The following is a 20806-nucleotide window of genomic DNA, read 5'->3' on the forward strand; positions in this document are numbered from 1 at the left end:
TGAGGAACATTTAAACAATGGCTTGAATGAAAGAAACAACCAGTCCTGGCATGGTCTGGGGAAGGGCAGTTCAGGCAGAGTTAGCTATTGCAGAGCCCTAAGGAGGAGTCAAGCTTAGTGTCCTTGAGACTAAAAAAGACCAAGTGTTTCTGGAGTATAAAGAGCCAGGAGGAAAGTGAGGGAGATGAAACAGGAAAGGTAAGCAAGTTCTTGTAGGTAAGAAGGGATTTTGAGGTCAGGTTAAAGTACAGATATTTGGAAGATTAGTGGCTGTGGCATTCTGGATTAGAGGAGGGGAGATTAGAACCTGTAAGACCAGATGGAAGCCTGTGTGATAATCTGAGCAGGAGGTGATGTGAGGTAGACAAGGTTGGTGGCAAGGTCAGCAGAGAAGACAAAAATGTCAAGGAGATCAAGTAATGGGTATTTATGAGGTGTGGTAGGTGGTGTTGGGTGGGGAGAGTCCACAGTGTCAAATGCAGCAAAAAGGTCAAGGAGGATAGGCATTAAGTAAGAGCTGAGCTAGTATAATTAACAAGAAAAATGTCATGTGTAACCTCCAAGGGAAGAGTTCCCATAGGATGGGGGGGGTGAGAAGTGAGGAAATTGAGACAGTAAACTTTGTAAGAATCAGTATAACTCAAAATGTACAAAGCATTTGCTCATTTTATTTACCTTTTAAGACCATTTACATTTGGGAATTATTAAAATTTTAAACCCATTTAAACATTCCCAGTCAGGTCTAATTTTTTGTCTCTATACTGAAGGGAGAACAAACTTATGCAACAGAGACATATCTGGGCCCAAAATCAATCACACCAATGACTCCCTGCTCTAAATGTAATTAGAGTTCACTTAAAACACCAATGGCATTTTTCACAGAAATAAAACAAACAGTCCTAAAATTTGTATGCAATATAAAAGACCTTGGATAGGCAAAGTAATCTTGAGAAATAAGAACAAAGCTGGAGGCATCATTAGTCCCTGATTTCAAACTGTATTACAAAGCTATAGTAATTAAAACTGTGTGGTATTGGCATAAAAACAGACACATAGATCAGTGGAAGAGAAGAGGGAACCCAGAAATAAACCCATGCATGTATGGTCAGTTAATTTATGACAAAGGAGACAAGAATATACAACGGGGAAAGGACAGTCTCTTCAATAAATTGTGTTAGGAAAACTGGACCATTATCTTGTACCATATATAAAAATTAACTCAAATGGCTTAAAGACTTGAATCTAAGACCTGAAACCATGAAACTCCTCAGAAAAAACATATGCAGTAATCTTCTTGACATAGGTCTTGGCAATGATTTTATGAATTTGACACCAAAAGCAAATACAACAGAAGCAAAACTAAGCAAGTGGAACTACATCAAACTAAAGAGCTTCTGCACAGCAAAGGAAATCATCAACAGAACAAAAAGGCAACCTACTGAATGGAAGAAAATTTTGTGAATATTTTCTCATACAACTCAGTAGCAAAAAATAATTTGATTAAAAAATGGGCAGAAGGTTTGAATAGACAGTTTTCCAAAGAAGACACACAGATGGCCAACAGGTACATGAAAAGATGCTATACATCATTAACCATCAGAGAAATGCAAATCAAAACTACAATGAGCCATCATTTCACACCTGTCAGAATGGCTATTATCAAAAAGACTAGAAATAACAAGTGTTGGTGAGGATGTAGAGAAAAGGGAATGCTTGTGCACTGTTGGTGGGAATGTAAACTGGTGCAGCCACCATGGAAAACAGTATGGAGGTTCCTCAAAAAACTAAAATTAGAAGTATTATATGATCCAGCAATACCACTTTTGGGTATTTATCCAAAGAAATATACGTATTTAAACAAGCTAATAGATACAGAGAACAGATTGGTGGTTGCCAAAGATGGGGATTGAGGGTGGGAGAAAAGGGAGAATTGTTTTTGTTTTTGTTTTTAGTTTAATAAATTGAATTTTTTTTTAAGTTCACTCTTACTCCTGGGATATGATAAGAGTCTAATAGTAGAAACACTAAGGCAGACGTAGTACCATGTCGATTATGATTCCATTGCTGTCAACTGTCAGATCCAAACCACGTGGGCTGTGGATATTACCTTGAACACATCACATAACCTCACTGAACTCCAGGTTTTCGTTAGTAAGGAAGAGGAACCTCTCATATTTCAGGTTTAGAGGAATACAAGTTAGCTCTTCTATAAAAGAGAAACAAATACCATTCTGTGAGATCCACATGAACAGCTACCATGACTCCAACAGATAGTTTTGCAAAGTCTTTCCAAAAGACAATTTGGTTGAACTAGATGTTCTTTTGTTCAGCAACTTGTGAGACAATTAGCAAGTACCTTTCTTCCCTGGAAACAGACTAGACTAGTTTTTGGCAGATGGAGTGGAAGGAGAAAGTCAAGCCCCCTCCATTTGTAGCTCTGCAGCTTTAGCATCTGAGGAAACCAAGTCTGACTCTGGCTAAGTTTTGTCTACACATGCACGTACAAGCCTTCTCTCAATTGTCTGATGTAGATAGGTAGAGTGTGTTAATTTGTTAGGTGTTATTGAAGGATGGAATGCTATTAGCACTCTTTTTATTTGGAATATACTTTGTTTTGGAGGTCTATTGGGAGCAGTTAATTTCTTGGGATGGTCTGGAAAGCTTCATTAAATTCAATGAAGGAAAAATAACTAAGTTTTTCTAAAAATCATCATGAAATATATTATGTTTAATTTGCTGGCCCAAATGCTTCTCAAGTCAGTAGTGACCAAGGATTCCTAGTATTAATGAACAATTATTTACCATATTGCTGAAATCAACACCATATTTAGCCTGCAAAGCCTTCTCATTTTTGGTGCTAAAAAGGCCAAAAACATCAGTAGCACAGGAAGCATAAAATGTACTCTCTGTGGATGAAATGATCTCTTTAAATTAGGGCTTAGCTATTCCAACACTATAATGCAAGGGAATTTGCTTTATCATTGTTACCTTCTGGCCTGGAGACAGAAACGTTTTATGCTGTGGTTCATCCTGTACCTTTTATCAAGGATAAATTCATGTTTCTGTTTAAAAACAAAGAAAGCTTACATAATCTCTCCTCATGATTAGCCCTTCCAGTAATTATCTGTTGCTCGGAATCAGTGTCAGCCAATCAAGTTCAGATGGCAAAAAAATATTTGATCTGCAGTGATGTGATTTAGAAGACTGTGTGCATGGAAGGTATAGTTATGCACATACAGAGAACATATTTATCTAATTTGACTGCCAGTGATTTAATTAATGTTTGTCAAGCACTTTGAACATGAAAAGAATTATCTGAAAGCAGAGAGCTATTACTCATAATCATTTTTCCTATTTGTTGAACTAAAATTAACATACAAATGTGATACAGTATCTTTGAGAGATGTGCTCCTATTCTAAAAAACTCGTTGGACTACACTTTAAGAAAGTCTCAAAACTTCAAGGCTCTGGTTTCTGAAAGTCAAGCTTCAAGCTGGTTGGGTATCATCCATCAGTAGATTTTGAAGCATACAGGCTAAATAAACAACAGTGACAGATTGGGGAAGTTTATGCACCTGCTTATTGAGACGATGTTAACAGGGGCAAATCTAAAATAAGAATGCATACCGCAACCTGATTTTCAAGAAGTTTTCGTACATGCCTACACTTAAAATTACCCATATTATCACCTAATTTTTTTCTTCTAGTTTTCTCTCCAAAGAATAAAAACTGATGAGCATGAAGCCTCAGTAGCAATCTGAGAAGAAAAGAAAGAATGGAAAGACCCTATTTTAGAGCTTGGAGGAGAAGCAAACGTGTTTTCCTTTAACACATTTTCTCCAAGTCAAGTACAAGAACAATTGGCAAAAGAAGAAAACCTGAGATTTCTGTAAGGAGTCTGAACAAAGGTCCTGATCTAACATGATTCTTCACAGACAGGGTTTGGCAGTGCTGCATTTGTACTTACAAGAGGTTGGTGGGATATTTGTCCAACTTCCTCGGACCATAGGGTAGAATGGACTCCCCTGTGGTATAGAAGGGGTGACTCAAAAAGACACTGACTGTCCCATATGACTTATTTTTGAATTTTAGTTTCATTTCATTTACATTCTAGTTCCCTAAAGAGATTTTTTACATCACACCTCAATGCAGAATCTTTCCATGTACCCCATGCAGCACGCATACCTTTGTAGAATAAGCCTGATTAGGGCACTAGTTCTACCTTAACCCTACTAAACCAAACTTGACACATGGGCCTGGGAATCTGCCCTTTCAACAAGCACCCCATGATTTTATATTTATTAATGTTTGAGAAAAACTTCTAGGAGAAGTATTACTTACTCTGTCTAGACATTCTTAGCACAAATTTTACTTGTAGTAATCAGATATGGCAGAGACAATGGTGCTCATGAACCATTCTGTGGCTCTCTTACATATTCCACTCTTTTGTATAGTTAGGTTGGGGCCACGTAACTAGTACTGACCAATGGGCTTGAAAAGAAATGAAATTTGTCACTTCTAGTCAAAGTTTTTAAGAGCACTTTTTCTTCCCATGACCCTAGAAACCCCATACTCCAGTTGGTGTAGCTATAAGAAGGAAGCACCCCTGGATCCTTGGGAGCTGGTCTGGTGAGCAACTAGACCCTCAAGAGATTTCTTACGATCTAGAAGTAAACCTTTAACAGTTAAAGAGCTGAGTGGTCCAATATTGTTATCCGTGCTATCATTGTGTAGCCTATGCTGAAGAACACAACTGGATTCAGCTATCTCTCTTTCACAACTGCAGAAACAGTTTTTAAATTTTGGACCATAAAATGGCGGCAAAAGAATAATAAAATGAACAGTGCACAATTTACTAAATAAATAATTTAAGAACAAATGGATATACAAAGATCACAAACAGTATGTTACACGGTAGAAAAAAAGTTTTTTATGTAGTTCAGTTCTGGTGCTGCTTTCCAATCCTCCCTTAAATTAAAGAGTTAGTGAAATCTTTAGTCCACCTGTATCTAGTAAAAATATCTTTGTCCTTGTCATTTCTAGATCCTCTTTTTCTCCAACCTGGTCATACATCATTAACAGTCCATCTTCCAGGCTCTCAGATGGATGGAGTTCGTATACTCAATACCATCAGAAGTGGCTTGATTACTTATTTGTATTTACTGCTTAAAATTCACTCCTTAAATGCATCAACTAAATTTCTATGGGATTAGCCCCTGATATTCCTAATTCATTACTGCACAGATGCGTGCAGTGCTCAAACAGGGAGATTCGCTCCTCTGTGTGCTTTGGGTGCTGCCCTCACACACCTGGGACCAGCACCTATGGGAAGGATGAATCAGACAGCTTTAGTGGAGGGGATGAATGATGTAAGAACAACTCCCATAGAGATCAAATACCTTGCAGACATCACTGATCTATACTATTTGCTGATGTACCCCTGACAGCAGAAGGCCAGTTTTTACTATGGAACTATTACAAAATCATTGTAGTTTGAGAGCTACAAAGGCACATAAAGAAGGGGCAGGGAAAATCCTCCTTTCATGGGTTCTCAAGCACTGCAGAGACTCTTTTGTCAGTAATTATGCCCTTGCTTTAAAATCTTATACCTGCCTCAAATCTTTTTTTTGAAACGAGGGGGATATAAAACATAAGCTAGCTACAGTTTGCTTCTACCATGAGTAGAGTACGGTTAATAACATTTCTTATATTTTAACACATCACCTTTCCCGTCATTCACAGACCAAACAGAAAAAAAAAAAAGTACTGTGTTCTTTTTCCTGTTGCTTTTTCAATAATTCCAAACAAATCCACACGACATTCATGCAATTATGCCGAAGAACCATATGAAAAGGACTTACTGAAATCATTTTCAGTTCTATTTAGTGTTTATTTGTCCCCATTTTGAAATAGGGCCATGCTGCTTTTGTTCCTATAGAAGAGAAGTTATGATTTAAGAAAACTTTAGAAAAGGGAAGCCGATCTTGATGTTATCAAACTTCCCTCTTTTCTTTTAGCAGAATGTTTGAGAAAATGCCAATTGGTGTCGCCTATCATCAGAACATTTCAAGATCTGTTTGCTTCTGAAAATTAACTTGCGTAAAACTATCTGACCTTTTTTAACAGATGATATTATATCCCTCGCTGAATACTTAGCACCTATATGTTTCTCTGAAATAGTTAGACTGTTTCAAATGTTTTAGATGAAATAATATCATAACTAATTTCTACAGGTTCCCCCATTTTTAGGTGGGGACATGCATTGGTATAAACTCAGGCATCCATATTCTTTTGTGGTATTAACCAGAATGCCATTTTTGTCCAGACTGTCACCGAATGGTTTTATAATTAGAAGATCCACTCTAAAATGAAAGTCTGAGGTTGATGAGGCAGAACCAGCTATGTTTTAAAGGGAAATTCTTATTAGTACAAAATATTGGAGGACAAACAAAATCAATTTTTATAGGCAGATTAACCAAATTGTTCATTATTGTAGTAAACATTGCAAAAATCAAGAGGATAGACTGTATTAGCCATACCCAAGCAAGAGAATGAAGTACTCTGGTCTAATTTATGTACAATAATTATTCATACTAGCATTCTCATAGTTTAAGTAATGACTCATTTTGTTCTATGTGACCTCTGTTCTCCAAGATTGGCTGCTATTAAAAAGTAGAAGCAATAAAAATAAAACAGGATTTTACCAGGTTAGCTTTGGGTTTTTAAAAATACCTGAGAATAAAGGGTAAAGCAAAGACTATTAGTGTTTAGTAATCTGGCACCTTTACATCTTTACAATAGGTTTGAATGTTTGAAAAGTAATGTTTTCCCCCTAAAGGACTTCTTTTTTTTCATTCCCATTCACCTGCCTATTCCTCCCCCCAAGGACATTTAGTAAGATGTCTTTTGGTGGCATATTATTTTGGCACCTAAAAAAGTTGAACACAAAGATCAAGTTAGGTAAGCATAGGCTTTTGCTTTTCCGTTTTGCATTCCTGCCACTTGGTTATCCTTTGGGTGTAGATGGGCATGTTAGAGGAGGGGGTATGTTTCAAAAAAAGAGCTTAATAATTTACTGTCAGCAGGTCACCACTGATAAGCAAATCTTTTATAAATCGTGAGACAGTAAATTACAAAAGATGGGATGAAAACCACTGCCAAAAGACACAATTTCCAAGGTGCTTTAAAAAATGATGAAAGGATCTAAATGTCAGTGCAAGAATACACATACACAGATGAATTAAATTCTTAAAGGTGTTTCACTCTATTATTTTTATTGAATTATAATTGACATATAATATTATATGAGTTTCAGGTGTACAACATAGTGATTCAATATTTTTATACATTACGAAATGATCACCATGATGTCTAGTTACCATCTGTCACCATACAGAGTTATTATAATACGATATTACTGACTATATTCCCTATGCTGTACATCACATCTTCGTAATTTAGTTATGTTATAGCTGGAAGTTTTTACCTCTTAATTCTGCGATAATTTTTAACTTTTCATTTTGGGAATTTCCAAACATACACAAAAATGGAGAGAATGTTACTACTATAAGGGACTCCCCATGAAGCCATCAACATGTTTGCTACACTTGCTTCAGATTTCATGATTTCTATGATGTTGTTTTTACTGCTGGAATATTTTTAAAGAAAATCCTAATGTTATGTTATTTCACCCCTAAATGAAACAGTATATCTCAAAAAATAAAAAGAATATTTTCTTATGTAATCATAACGCAATTATCACACTTAAGTATGTTTAAAATACCTATTCTCACATCCCTTAAGTCATTGTATGTTAACTATTAGCATTTTCTTATATGATTTTTATCTTTACTTTACTTTCTCCTTTCTAGGCATCCCCTCAATTAGCAAAAGGAATCCTATACTTGGATTAGGTTATTTTTAGCATATCCCTGGGACCCTGCCTATGCGTTTCTCTGGCATGGTGTGTTATTTAGAATCTTAACACTATGTCTGAATTCTGCATTTAAGTTGGCATGATACAAGAAAATTAAATTAGAGTTTTGCTCAAATTCCAAAGTTTTGTAGCATGTAAAATACTGTAATTTATATTTTTAAAAAATGAATCCATAATCTAGCTATGACTGCATTAAGTAATCTACTAGGTAATGTCTAGGATGTTTTTCCTTGGATCCTTTGTTTGCAAATATAGAACACCAACTTTAGCCAAATAAAGCCAAAAAACAAACACATAAAAATTAAAAAGTAAATGACTGGAAGAAAAGGTTTAAATGCTAGCGGGAATCAGACACTCTGGGAGAAGAGAGCTCTATGGAGCGGAATCTTGTGGGCAGTCTCTTGAGAGCACTGCCATCGTGATGAGCCAGACCAACGTGTTTTCCAGCTGTGTATCACTCCGCTCTGCTCAGAGTTATAGCCTATGCCATGTACTTACTCCTTGGCTAGGGCACAGCAGGATCCCTTAAAACTGGCAGTCCCACCAACCCACACACAATGAGGCAGAGGTGTATTCCCAAAGAAAAGTCAGGTGTTGATACCAGAAAAGAGAATGAATGCCTGGTAGGCAAATTCAAGTGAGGCAGGATGAGAATATAGAACCCCTTCTTCTCATCAATGACTCTCCTTCCTTCAGATCTTACTGATGGGTCGTTGAAAACCAGGCTCTCACCAACTCTGATATTGTTCTCTTTTCTATACCTATGCACTACTATCAGGAACTCCCTTTCCTCTCTGTTCCCTCATCAGAAATCAGTGTTCCAAATACCTACAACATCCAAGCTGCCAGAACCAATGTGTTCTGTGCACCTGATACCACCCTGCTCTCTTTCTTGGGCTGGTGAGGATGGACTAAAAAATTCCAGTCTAATTTAAAACTTCCCGTTTCCTTTTTGGCTCCCATTTTGCTCATTTGTTTCCTTTCCTTCCAGTACACTATTAGAATAAATAATACTGATTTAAAAACATGGATCATTCCGTCTGCTCTTTTTGCTGGAACTATCCCCTTCCACACGCAAACACCCCACTCACACACAGTGTTGGCCTACAGTGAGTACTGGAATTTAATTGGGTTATAGGAAGTTTAGTACTGTACAAGTTTGTTGTATAATGGAAGAGTTCAGAGACTATTGGTCTAAGGGATATGGTATTTAGGGCCAAATGTTCTAATCGGTGTTTAAGAAGTTAAAAGGAAGTAAAGTCGTTGATTCATTATTTCAATTTCCAAGTGAGAATTTAGCTACTCAGATTTTAGTAAGAACCATTTGCTAAGGCAAAGGGCCTAGAGAGACAAAGAAAATGATAAAACTGGAAATCACATTAGACCTGAGAGCTTGGACGAATAGCTTCATCTGATGAATATCACGGTCTCACCTTATAACCACATACAAGAGCTTCAAGCAAGCTGACTGCCACCTATTCCGGTCATTCCCTGTTGAGTCCCCAGACCTCCTCTGAGAGACCTTCCCTCCAGTTTGCTCACCTGCCAACAAGCCCAGAGCTGGCCTGGATTTTGTCCCCCTCTCATCAGACCTAAGTGGGTCAACACTAAACATCTAGCTGTATACTTGGCTTGTTCTCCCTTCTCCATCCCTTTCCAGTTCTCTGGCCTGCCAGAGTACCAAAGTGGGGATGAATTTGGTCTTGCTGGGGCTGAGGCGTGGGAAGAGGCTCAGAGAAAAACAGCCCTTCTGGCTTGTGTTTAATCAGTTCTATCCCCCGACTAGTTGCAGGGTGAAAACAAGATATACCTAAAGGAAAAAAGAAAAAAAAAGAAAGAACCTTTGTTGGTGGATAATTACATTCTATTGAAACTCCATACAGAAGTCACTGGAGATATTATTAATTTCCCAACACCATGCTTTCCTAGTTCCATGGCTTTTCCTTTCCCTCTGCAAGCAGTTTTTCTTCTACCTGTATACCCACATGTTCCCTAGTATGTAAGCCTTCTCTGGGGCTTCATCCGCATCCTTTTTTCTCACGACTCCCCCACGCATACACACTCTCTTTAATTGATCTCAATTGGCTATCATATCCAGGGGAATCTACCTTCTAAATTTTTTTTCACTAGGTTCTCATTATCATTCTTAATTCAGGATCTCGTTATTTCTCTCCTGGACAGTTGCAATGGCCTCCTGACTTGATTCCTCCAGACAGTCTGGTCTCTGCCCAATCACTTCTCCAGAGAAACCTTTCCAGCACGCAAATCTGTCAAAGCCTGGCTCTATCTAAACTATTCCAATGTCTCTGCAGTAGTCATAGGGCAAAATCTCAAATATTTAGCATGACATAATGCAAATGTCTATGGTCTAGTCTCTGTCTCTGCCCCCTCAACCTCCACCCCTGGCATAACCTTTCAGCCCAGCCCTAACAAAAATACTTTCATTCCCTAATATGCTTTACTCTTTTATAATTCTGGGCCCTTGGCTTTGTAGTTTATCATGTCGACCCTTCGTGGTCAACCAGGTGACATTAATTCACTCCTCCAGAGGCAACACCAAAGTTACCTCCTTTGTGAAGGCTTCCATGATTTCCCCAGACTACACATTTCCTCAGTGATCTCACAGTAACCAGTCAATACTTCTATTATAACACTTCTTGTGTGCCTATTTCTATGTGAGCAGTGGAAGCTGCTCACATAAAGGAACTGTATAGTCTGTTTGATTCCTGGTAAGTAGCACAGAACTAGGAATATTGTGGGCATTATTACTTAATAACTTCGTGAATGAGGACATGAATGGAGAGAAACTCTTCTACAAGTGTAAAAATCTATTAAGCCTGAGCACACAAAAACAGAGATCTAGTACAGACTTCTTTGTTTGCAAATCACACAAATGCAACTTAAATTAGCTTAGGATAAAAGGAGGATTTATTGGAAAGACACGGGAATATCTCAGGTAATTGAAAAAAGAATTTGTCAACAGAATAGTGTGAAACAAAGTCTGGGAAGCAATTCAGCCCCTGTGTGTCTCTTCTGGCATTGCTGCGGGTCATGACTCTGTTCCTTCCCACTACAAACTTTGTTTCTTGGTTCAGTGGTTCTCATCACTAGCTGCACATTCAAATCACCTGAGAAGTTTTAAAGACATATTGACACCTGGGTCCCACCCCAGGCCAAGTTGATTAGAATTTCTGGGGGTTGGTGCCCGGGCAGTTTTTAAAGGTTCCCAAGGTGATCTTAATATGGGAAACAAAGTAGCCAGTAGTTCCTGGGTTTCAGATCTCATTCCCACAGCTTTCCCCTCAGGATAAGAACAGACTGGCTGTCAGTTCTCATTCAAAAAATTTCCAGGAAGCGATCTTTTTGATGTAGGTTGGGTCCAGGGCCTATTACTGGATCCATCAATACTGGTCAAGTGTGTGGAGTCACATTAAATATGGCAGCTCACGCTGACCATTAGGCTGGAGAGTGTGTTTGAAGCAGTAATCATTCCGAAGAATGAAGATGATGCTTCTAGAAGGAGACTGTTAATTTATAAAACAATATCTAATACATGTAATAAAATTATATTTACAACAAAATTAAAATTCATTAGGAAATAAATATTTGCTTGTTAGATGAATGAATGAATGATAACATACATTAAATTATGTGGTCAATCAGTATGGTTAGTAAATGATGTCATTAGTGTTACTATGACATAAATCTACTAAGTTTTACTTTGTTTTTTCCTTAGTTCTCTACTATCTATAAGCAATGTCCATCTTACAAAGTTTTGTTTGTTTGTTTGCTTAATATTGGGTCAGTTTAATCCTCTTTATACACAGAAACAAAGACAGGCCTAATTTTACCATGTGAGCCAAAGTGTCAAGTTTCAGGCCAAGAAAAAAACAACAAAGCATAGGGAGTGGGCACAGCAAGAATGAACTCTGAATCCTGGCATTTGGGCATCTTGGGAGTAGTTGTTAAGAAGTGTGGAAAGACATTTCCATTTGTGTTCAGGCAGTAAAATGAAGGAAAGGACAAGCTACAGGGAAGGAATTTGCCGGCAGGTAGATCTGTACTAGGGCAGAGAAGGTGCCACATTCCAGGGCTGATATTAGAAAAAGCCAGAGGTGTCTAGACACCCCTGTCTGCCCTCTAGAAACCTCTCCTGGGACTGGGGAACTGAGAAGTGCCTGGTAGGGAGACAACGGTATATACTACCTGGCCAACCTCCTCAATATTTTATTTTACATTTAAAAACTTAAATATAAATGCTTTAGGAAGTGTTAACAGTGGTTACCACTGGAAAATAGAACTGGAGGGGGAAAATAGAACTGCAGGAGGGCTTTCACGTCTGCTTTATCTATCTCTGTAGTTTTATTGTTTTATGACGGTTGGCCAATAAAAACGGAAGTGTTTTTTTTTTAAATTAAAAAAATACGTTATAACAGCAATGACAGAGTAAAGTTTTTACACATATTAGAAGTTAGAGAAATAATCCTGTTTTTTAAAAAAAATATCAAGTATAGTTTTTATCTTGATTAAATAAAGTACATCAATTCTGTACCAGCAGAGAAAAAAAACCCATACCTCTGGGAGAGGGATGGCAAAGAGAACTGATACTGGACATGATTTTGGTTTTTTTGTGGCAGGAGAACCCATAAGATGAGGAGAAAAGGGTACATGAACTAGGAAGGGAGGGTGGAATTCCTGCTTGTATACCTTTGTTTTTCCTAAAGCCAGTGGTGTGGCCCTTGTTACCTTCAGCTACTTAGCGCTGAAAAATAAAAGCTGTTTAGGTATTTCATGCCATTTACAGGGAACACTGAATTTCAGTCCCTGATGCTGAGTTCCCAGGGGATACAAACAGAACTTTCTCAGTGAAAGGCTGGCACGTTAGAAATTCATTCCTGCTTCTTTTTCCTATGACTCTCTCCTGGATGTGGGGCATGGGGTAAGATAGACTGTTATTATTTGTGCTATAATGCAGGAGAGCTACTGTGGGAATTTAAATTCTACTGTGTATTTTAAAAATGATTATAAAAAGGCATTCAGGTACAGCAGGCCTTGTGCTTCTTTTATAAAGGTTTAAGAATATAAGCAAACAAATGACTGGACCGTTGTTGTTGAATCTGAGTCCCCAAGGCCCAATACTTCCTCTGAATACATACATATGAGCTCCTGGCTTTAGTGGGAGTCATGACTCACAGCTGAGGGCAGAACTTGGCCCTTTGAATTCCTGCAATGGGGCTTTCAGAAAGAAAGAAAGAACATGAATAAAGAGGGAAAAAGTCTTGAATTTTATTCAAGGCTAAGTTACTGAGGTCTATAATTCCTCACATCTGCTCAATCATCCAGCCTAAGAAGGTGCTTCTTGCCCACCTTCACCGAAGTGGAAACCAGGTTGTTGAAAGTTCCATATCTGAAGAAGCAGATGATTTAGCAAACACCTTCCCACAGATATTTGTAAGATACTTGCCTCTCTCTTGATGAGTAAAGTTTTCTTTCCAGTTGCTCTCCTTTTTGTCAGAGTGCCAGCTCCACTCCAGTATTGTTCTGCTTAGGTTTCTGTGAGGCAAATGAGAGGCAGGGGAGACACAGTCCTGGGAGAGGAAGGAAGGGCCAGGGGCCAAGTAGAGCCTGGGGAACCTGACTTGGGGAGGAGAGAGACTCAGACGATCTGGAGAACAGTGGAACAAGAGATAAAATAAGAGCATTCAGGAGAAGGGATTAGAGAGAGAAGGAGTTCAAGGGAGAAACATGAATAAAGAAAAACAAGAATGAAAGGGTGTATAGATGACCAGAGTAAATACTGAAACAGAAAATACTCTCACTTCATTTAAAAAAAAAAAAGTGTTATAAGATCTGTTTCCTCCCCCTCCCCCAACCTTTTCTTGAGCACGTTTTATTGACTCTTACTTGGCAATGTTATAAAATGTCAACAAATACAGACATCAGCTTCCTTTTTTCTCCAGAGCAAAATAGTTTATTGACCATGTTTGTTCTGATACTATAATGGAGAGGGTTTAAGTAGAAGGAGGAATGTGTTAAAAATTCATTTTTATTTTCATTAAAGTATGACCAATTATTATACAATCAATTATAACTAAATCCAGAGTTTCATAATCAAGAAAAAATATTAAAGTTCAAGATTTGAGTATTCATATTTAACAAAAATAGGCATTCTTTCTCAAAATAACCCCATCAAAAGACAGTTTATTCATTCATTCATCCAACTAATAGTTACTCTTTGTTCTAAGTATTGGAAATACAAAGTAGAAAAAGACATCAAGGGATTTACAATTTAGTGGGAGAAGAAAGATCAATCAGTGATTGCACCACATATTGGCAAATACTAAGGGAAAGTTATATTCAAGACCTGTGTGAGCACAGACTGAGGGAGGAGGTCAAATGAGAATTGGTACTTGGGACCATCTCCCGGAGGAGATGATGCTTGAGGTAGATGTATAAGAATGATGAAAGCTGGTGTTACAGGAAAGAAAGTAACGTCAGGGAAAAGTAAGGGAAGATGAGACATGGTATGCCAAGAAGAACAAATTGAGTATATAAACATAAGGAGAATTAAATGGAAGAGGTGGTAGGAGATAAAACTGAGAAATAAACAGGACAAGAAAGGCTTTCTGTACTAAGCAAAGTATTTGGACTGGATCCTGAATGGTGTAAGAGACTATTGAGAACATTAGACATCTGATTGATCCGAGTAGGTGTATGTTTTAGAAAGTTCATCTGAAGCACAATGAATTGAAATAGACTAGACTAGAGGCAAGGAGTCCAGTTAGGAGACTGTTACAATAATTCAGGAAGATAGTGGTCTACCTAGACAGTTACTCTAGAGGTAGAAGATGTAAACGGATTTGAATGTATTTAAGAGTTAGAACTGACTAAACTTGGTGACTGAATGTTAGGAATGAGGAAGAATGCAAAGTCAAGCATGACATGACTTTGTAATTATTTCTGGATAGACACAATACATTGAGAGTTTTATCTCTTGGTAGTGGGACTAGGAGTGATGGAGGGGTCCAAGTTTTCAGGTCTGGGATTCTGGGTAGATGGTAGTATATTCATCAAATTAAAATGGAATATTAAAAATGGAATTAAAAAAATGTGGAACCTAGGAGGAGGAGCCAGTTTTAGAGGAAGCTATTTGCCTTAAGGCCAATGAGTCAGAAAGAGACTAGGCTCAGGATAACAGAGTCAGAGAATGGAGCTCCAGGAAAGAAGGTGTGAGGACTGAATAGAGGGAGAAGAGCTCCTGAAGGAGGCTGAGAAGTGAACAGAGAGCTGGGAGAAAAGCCCAGGAAAAGTGCCATCACAAAAGGGGAGGAAGGAGTGAGCTTCCAGAAGGATGAGGTAGTGAATAGAGGCTCATGCCACAGACAGGTTAAGTCCGATAATGACAGAAAACCACCCAGTGGGATGGTTGTACAGTTGAGAACAGGAGTATAGACTATTCTTTCAAAAAGCTTCACCTGTGAAATACAGAGAAGTGAGGTAGGTAAGGGATTTCTCATTATCGTCATCATTATTATGACTGCTATGATGATGAAAGAGACTTAAGCATGTTTATATGAAAAGAGTAAATAGGATGGGAGGAACTAGAGATTTAGGTAACAGAGAGAATGATGGATGGAACAAAGTTCCTGAGAACAGAGGAGAGGGTGTTATGTATCTTACCAATGCCCTGTACAACTCTAAGGGGCACAATTCATGTTATGTTCTGTGAGTAATAAACGTGAATTTAGCTAACTAGAGCACAACTCTAGGAGGTGCCATTTATATAGAATACAACTTGAATGGTGCCTCCAGAGTTGTACATGGCTGGCAACCCTGGAAATGCAAAGCATGCGTGGAGGGATTGCCCATTTCACCTTTATACCTCATCTGAGTGACAGTTAAACGGCATCTAACCCATTGAAGCTCTCCATACTGAAATCAAGGATAACTATTAGGTGCTCACACTATTTGACCAGTACAATCGACAAAGAAGTATAGCTAAGTGTTCTGTCTTACCAACCCAATTATCCTCTAATACCCTTCAACACACATTTATTAAGCACCCCTATTCCTCACTCAGTAGTATGCTAGGCTTTGAGGAATGAAAAAAGATGCTAAACAATCAGTAGCCTCAAACTATTTATAACCTGGTTTGAAAGACAAAACATATCTACTCACTCCAAACTGTTAGAAGATACTGCAAAATAGTGTGAGTGAAACAAACGCTAAAGGTTAAAAGAGTTTCATTTAACTGAGAGAAAAGGAAATCTAAGATCATCTTGTTTACTGGTTTTCAAACTGTGTTTCCTGGAACCCTGGGGCTTTGTGGCGATGCTTCAGGAGTTTCACAAAGAATGATGTATTCTTTGCCAAACACTGAAGATTTAAATTGCTCCTGGGGGTTCACCATGGCAATGTTTGTAATAACAAAAAATTAGAAACAACCTAAATGTCTTTCAATAGGGGTCTGAGTAAATTATGGTGCATTCATACAATGGCATACTAAATAGCTGTTTTTAAAGGAAAAATAAATCTGTAGGTATTGTTAGAGAAAGATCTTCAAGATCTATAATTAAGTGGAAAATGAAAGTTGCAGAAAAATATGCATGGTGTAATCCTATTTGTGTGAAAAAAAAAAGAGATGTGTATGTACATGCATGTATGTCGGTGTGTGTAGCTTGTATATACATTAAATATTATTTCTGGAAAGACACAATGTATTGAGAGTTTTATCTTTTGCTAATGAGACTGGGAGTAGTATTGGGAGGAACTGGAAAATTATTGATTTAGCCCAAACCTTTCATTTTATTAATAGAAAACTGAGATTGAGGAATACTGTGACTTACCCTAGGTCATACAGGTGGTATTAGTCAAAAACAAAACACACACCCAATCTCTTGATCTGTTATTTATTTCTCTTCGTATCTCAGGAAAAGATAACTATGGATAAGAATAGTTTTACAGAAGCAGTCAGTTTTTCTCGCCTCTATTTCCCACATTTCCCCTCTTCCTCTACCACAAATCATCTCTCATTCATTTCCTATCCTGTACATGCTAGCTTTTCTCTATAAAATGTACAGTTGCACTCATCAAGCAGTGATACTCGAAGTATCTACAAACTATTGTATTGAACAGGATTTTAGTCCTTGAAGGACAGTCTCTCTTCTCTTTGGGCAGTGGGACAGCCAATGGGAGACACATTTAGTATGTACTGGTTCAGTTGAAATGCCTATTGAGTTCACAGATTTCCTGGGCTACAGTGGCTCCATACCCAAGCAGGAGATGCCTCTGAGTAGGGCTTTGCTCTGTTCCCGCTCAATGTGAGACCTTAGGTGATTTGCAGGACTCTTCTGTGCCTAAGTTTCCACATTTGTAAAGAGGAATATTACCTGAGCCTCTCCCCTTACTCTGGGTTGCTGAGAGAAAAGAATGATACAATGGACATAAATGCTGTAAACAGTTCTTATCATCTGAGGGGTAACAGTATATTTTGGTGGAGTCAGAATCCAAGCTCTGTCCCTCACCAGTGTATGCTTTAGCCTCTGCAATGATCAGTATCTTTGTCTGTTAAGTGAGAATAATAACACCGAACTCCTGGAGTTATTTTCAGGAATAAACGAGATAACGAATACAAAGGGCTTAGTTCAGTGTTTGACACGTGAAGCGCTCAAATAAATAAGGTTAGTTTTTACCATTTCATTGTTGTTACATTTTAAAATATGTTATTTGGTGTCTGTTCAGGTCTACTGGTGGTATGTCACTTCAGCATTTTCTCATTTTAGAGTCATTAATATTATTTCAGATTCTCCTTTGAACATTAAGCAAACCAAGAAATCCATCTTATGTCAAGAAATCAAGCTATCACTTCTGTTCACTTATATAGGTTTTTTTTTTTTTTTTTAATTAAGCAGCTATTATGTGCAAGCTAGGCACTGGGGATACAGGGGTGAAAATGACACAGTCCCTGCTCTCAAGATGCTTTGATTCTCCTGTCATTCTCAAACTCAAGTGATGATCCCTGGCCCCAGCAAAACTAATGGTATACATTGTAGATATGGTAGATATGGGATAAAGCAAAGGCAATGGCAGCAACAATTGATTTGCAGGACACAGAGGTGGAGTGAATGATATAACTCAGATGTTCTCAAACTTTTTGATCTCAGGATCCTCTTAACACTCTTAAAAACTATTGAGGGTCCTAACGAGCTTTTTAAAATATGGGTTATAGTTGGGAAAACTGGACAACCACATGCAAAAGAATGAAACTGGACCACTATCTTATACCATACACAAAAACTAAGTCAAAATGGATTAAAGACTTTAAGACCTGAAACAGTAAAACTCCAAGAAGAAAACACAGGGGGTAAGCTCCTTGACATCAGTCTTGACAATGATTTTTTTTTTTCTTTTGACACCAAAAGCAAAGTCGACAGAAGCAAAAATAAACAAGTGGGACTACATCAAACTAAAAAGCTTTTGCACAGCAAAGGAAACCCTCAACAGAATGAAAAGGCAACCTATGGAATGGGAGAAAATATTTGAAAATCATATCTCTGATAAGGGGTTAATATCCAAAATATATAAAGACTCATAAAGCCCAATAACAAAAAACAAAACAAAACAGAAAAATCCAAACAATCCACTTAAAAAATGAACAGAGGAACTGAATAGACATTTTTTCAGAGAGGACAAACAAATGGCCAACAGGTACACGAAAAGGTGCTCAACATCATGAATCATTAGGGAAATGCAAATCAAAACCACAATGAGATGTGATATCACCCTGTTATAATGACTGTCAACAAAAACACAAAGGATAACAAGTGTTGGTGAGGAACTGGAGAAAAATGTACTCTTGGGCACTGTCGGCGGGAATATAAATTGGTGCAGCCATTACGGGAAACAGTATGGAGGTTCCTCAAAAGATTAAAAACAGAACTACTCTGTGATCCAGCAATTCCACTTCTGGGTATATATCCAAAAGAAGCAAAAATAGGATATTAGAGAAATCTCCACTCCCATGTTCATTGCAGCATTAAGATATGAAAACAACCCAAGTATCCATCAATAGATGTATGGATAAAGAAGACATACACACACACACACACACACACACACACACACAGTGGAATATTATTTAGCAATGAGAAACAAGGAAATCCTGCTGTTTGAGACAACATAGATGGACCTTGAGGGCAGTATGCCAAGTGAAATAAGCCAGATAAAGACAAACACTGCATGGAATAACTTAGATGTGGAATCTAAATAAAAAGTCAAACTCATAGAAACAGCGAGTAGAAAAGTGTTTGTCAGGGCCTGGGGGGATAGGGGAAATATGGAGAGTCTGGTAAAATGGTACAAACTTTCAGCTATAAAATGAATAACGTCTGAAGATCTAATGTAAAACATAGTGACTATAGTCGATAATGTTGTATTGTATAACCAAAATATGCTAAGAGAGTAGAACTTAAATGTTCTCACCAAAAAAAGAAAAAAAAGAAAAGGATAAATATGTCAGGTGATGGAAATGTTATTAAACTAGAGGGAAGGAATTCTTTCACAATGTATATAAGTATCAAATGATCACAATGCACACTTTAAATATCTTACAATTTTATTTGTCAATTATAACTCAATAAAAATAAAATAAAATATGGGTTATAGTTATTGCTGTTAATTGTGTTAGAAATTAAAGCAGAGACATTTAAAATATTTATTTTGTTATTTTAAATAGCATGTTAATAAAAATTATTTATATTAACCTTATATTAATCTATTAACTAAATAAAAAATTAAAATTTATTATTTTACTTATTTACTTATTTTATTAAAAATAATAAACCAATTACATGTTGACATAAATAACATGTTTTTGAAAAATAATTATATAGTTGTGGTATAGAATAGATGATAACTTATTGAGTTTGACTTATCTTTGGAGAAGGAGAAAGTGAAAAAATGAGTTACTCCATGACGGTGAGTAGACTCTTCTAGTAGTGGTCCAAGGATGCCTATCCACGACAGGTGATTCAGTCATACATATACCCACCCGGACATCTTTGTGGCTTAGGTTTTGAGGCTATCAGTCTTATCCCAACCTCACGCTGTCCTTTTTTTCTCTGTCCTTGACAATTTCCTGTTCAAGGATGTTCCTAGGTGATGAAGGTTAGATGTTGTGTAATGGAGAAAGAACCACTTGGAAATTCTGACGTTTGGGTTTTCCAGCCAAAGACGTTAGCAGAGACATTATTAGGAGCCATAAATGTAGCCTTGAGACAGACAGAGCATAGCCTCAGCATCATGCAGGGAGAGAGAGGGGATTAACTTCCTACACCTCCACTTTTATTAAAAGCAGGTCAACAACCAAATCCAAACGTTACATTGCCACTTTTGCTTCTTGTAGGTTAGTCTTACTTAGCGCAAAACACTGTGACTTTCCTGAGCCTGAACATGTTTCTTATAATTCTGCTCTTTCTCTTTCTTTTGACCATAATATTTAGCTTAATGTTGAACACTTAGCAGGTTTAAAATATCCAAAGTTAAAGCCATCGCCTCCTTTCTGAAATCTGTTTTCTTCTGTTTCCCAGTGCCTATGTATAGTATCATCATTTCCCCAGCTATTAATGATAGAAAATGTAGTAATCTTTGATTTTTTTTCCCCCCCTCTATCTGCCGATTCTAGTTTTACAAAAAGTCTGAATTCAGTGAGTTAGAAACATGCAATGATTTTGCAGTTGCTTTAGTCACTGTTTTCAGCAATGTTCTGCTGAGTTTCCCTTCTCTCTCCCTTAAAACATCCTCAGCTGATCACAGACTTTTTGGTTACTTTCTGTAGCCCAGATTAAGACTCACCTTCAGGGCTTCGCTGGT

The sequence above is a fragment of the Balaenoptera musculus genome, chromosome 7 (genome assembly GCF_009873245.2).
Source record: "Balaenoptera musculus isolate JJ_BM4_2016_0621 chromosome 7, mBalMus1.pri.v3, whole genome shotgun sequence".
Lineage (NCBI taxonomy): Eukaryota > Metazoa > Chordata > Mammalia > Artiodactyla > Balaenopteridae > Balaenoptera > Balaenoptera musculus.